Below are 3,107 nucleotides of genomic sequence, written 5' to 3'. Positions count from 1 at the left end.
ATTACTCATGGTGTGCAGACTTAAGTAGCTTGAGCTTACCTAACTAAAAGGAAACAAAGGCTGAGGGGGAGGGTACTGACTGCCAGCGACAAATAATCCGCTGCTGGTGAAAGACTGGCATAAATCAGCTGTGAGGGAGGCTCTGGTTGGAAAACCCAGTGCAATACTGGTTGGTCGCAAGACGCACGGTACCTGCGGCACCTACAGAAGGCTCGGAGACATCACGGTCCGAAAGCTCTCGCAGCCGGGATCACGTCCAATGTGCTGTGAGCGGTGACGTCATCGCCGAGCCCCTAGCCTCACCGCATCATGCAGCGACTGTGGCAAGAGCTGTTCGGTAGTATCTTCGCACCTGTCCAGTGGCATTCTTTTAACGCAACTGAATACAACACTTCAGCGCATCTATTGTAGCGCGACGGCAGAGACACGAAAGCGGCGCGATTCTTGACTGCGCGGCAGCAGGTTGAGTCAGTTGCATCAGAGGAGTGCAATTTGACATGTGCACTGCTACTATCGGAAGGAGGACTGCAAAGAATCAAAGCTTGTTGCAGGGATTTGCAGTTCACCCTCCATTCACAAATGTAGCTTCTTGCCTGTATAAATAGGCAGAAAGGGCCAGTATTTCACGATTTCAGAACGGTCACTGGAAGCAGTGGAACAGCACAGACCGTGGCAGTACCGGGCTACTGAGCAGTGGCAGGTTCGGCTGTGATGCCACTACCGTGACTTATTACTGCACACACACAGACACACACACACACACACACATACATAAACACACACACACACACACACACACACACCTCGTGATTACTACTGTCTATTCCAGTACCCGTGCCCCCCCCCCCACCCCCAATCATCATACCATATTAAAAAAAAAAAAAAATACCACACACACGTATGTTCTTGCCTTGTGGAAGAGGCTGGTTGATCGAACCAGCACGAAGTAGCACGAAGGAGACTCCTACTGGCAACTGCATTAACAGTCAACCTACAATTTGCGTCAAAGCAAACTTTCTGTTTCGATGCGTAAGTTAAAATGTACCCCAAGTTTATATCTTCATTCGTGTAGACGATGCAGTTTCGCAAAATTGGATGAATATTTTTGAAACATTATTTCTCTAATACCACCATAAAATAGATTATCTGCTGCGTAATATTTTATATTGAGATTTCATATTGTTTGTTTAGCAGCTTTTCTGCCTATTAAAACAACGGGCTAGTGGCTATTTTATGAGCGGAAAACTAATACCAAGTATCAAGTCTGCTTCGGAAAGAAAGATGAATGGGTAGCTTTTAACATTTCTACGAAATGAAAGTTCATAGATGTCTCAACTGACTAGTTCGGCAAGCATTTTTGAAGGTAGCTACAGTGTACAGCTTTAGGAAACCGTTTCGGAATATGCCTTGAAATGATTTAAAGAAACCTGGAGCACTCCGTCGGGATAAAAAAATACGATATCAACGCTACCTCTATCGCAATCAGCACTGTAGTCAACGTCCTACTATTGATCTGACGCAAAGTCTACAAATTACACTCACAAACTCCAAAAAATAGTTAAAGCATAATTTTGAATTGAACCAACAGTTCACAGAATGCATTGTCTTCCATGCAGATTTTGACAGCATCACGTAAAATTTTCTTACTTGTTTCGTATGTAAGTTGAGTGGTAAATCTGTTTTCTTTACAGTAGGGAAGAAGAAATCTTAGAAGTACCAGCTGATTTTATACTATAGTTCGTAGTTCTAATTTAATAATCTAAGAGAATGACCTTGCTAAATCATTCCCGAAATCACAAATCGTGTCAGCAGTGCACAGGTTACATAGCGGACAGTGACTAGCGTGCTCTGTTATAAGATGAACCCGGACCGACTCAGATCGAAAACACACCGCTCTGCAATCCTTCCAGTTAAACTGTAGTGCGCAGGATGTTGGACACCAACAAAGATGCAGAGCTGCGACGTGGTGGTATGGGAACGACTATTCTTCGATGTACATCACACCTGATACTTTATAATCATGCGGCCCATCATGAAATTCGCAGGCAATACTTAGTGGCACGTACCGTTGAGAAGATGAGGAAAATCCATCTACCATGGTGTTGATACTTACTTAGATCAGATCAAGAAACAAGAACAAAACTCGAGTTTTCACTGAAAATCATTGGTAAACGTCCTATCGGGAGATCGGCACAACTTTGGTTCGATTCCATGCATACAGAACTCGAGATAGCGAGTCTCCATCACGACGAAACACAATATCGCGCCAAGTTGAGAAAGAGAAGAAGAATAATCACATTACAACGTGACCACGTTAAAACTGACGCGTTTCGCAAGTACTGGCCAACAGCTCTTTTCTCAGCTTCCAGTAGTTCGTTTCCCTGCTCGTATAACGTACGGGAACAAAAGCGTAAGCCAGACGCGAACATTTGCATTTCAACTGAGCCACCGCTCAGTAATTTGCGATGTAGTTACCGCAAAAGATACATACTTAACTCCATCCGAGGAGGCCTCGGAGAGCCCAACGATGCTCACAGACCGCCATGTCATCCTCAGACTATTGGCATCACTGTATGCGGATATGGAGGGGCATATGGTTAGCACACCGCTCTCCAAGCCGTTGTCAGTTTTCGTGACCGGAACCGCTGCTTCTCAGTCAAGTAGCTCTTCAGTTTGCCTCACTGGGGCTGAGTGCACCCCGCTTGTCTACAGCGCTAGGCCGACCGCACGGTCACCCATCCAACTGTTAGCCTAGCCCATCAGCGCTGAACTTCGGTGATCTGACGGGAACCGGTGTTACCACTGCGACAAGGCCGTTGGCTAAAGACACATACCTGGCTATTTTCGTATTTCATACTGCTAATACATCCATAGGTAGCGAGAGAGAGAGAGAGAGAGAGAGAGAGAGAGAGAGAGAGAGATAGAGAGTCAGATAAATCTGTTGCTGAATTATCTGGTTTTAACGGATCGAAGCCAAACTCCATTCACAAGAATTTTCTATTCGTTTTGGTCAGAAATGAAAGGAATCACTTTCTGCTGTGTATAAATGTACTCAATAACAGCAGAGAGATTTTAGATCCAGTCTGTTTTACTTTAATACTTGAATA

At 44.8% G+C, this 3,107-nt stretch overlaps 1 pseudogene; it reads right to left on the bottom strand.

The window, feature by feature from the left end:
- Window positions 1-2,703: 2,703 nt before the first annotated feature.
- Window positions 2,704-2,821, bottom strand: LOC126250553 (5S ribosomal RNA; annotated as a pseudogene).
- Window positions 2,822-3,107: the final 286 nt, after the last annotated feature.

The sequence above is a fragment of the Schistocerca nitens genome, chromosome 3 (genome assembly GCF_023898315.1).
Source record: "Schistocerca nitens isolate TAMUIC-IGC-003100 chromosome 3, iqSchNite1.1, whole genome shotgun sequence".
Taxonomy (NCBI): domain Eukaryota; kingdom Metazoa; phylum Arthropoda; class Insecta; order Orthoptera; family Acrididae; genus Schistocerca; species Schistocerca nitens.
This window is presented reverse-complemented; position numbering and strand designations above follow the sequence as displayed.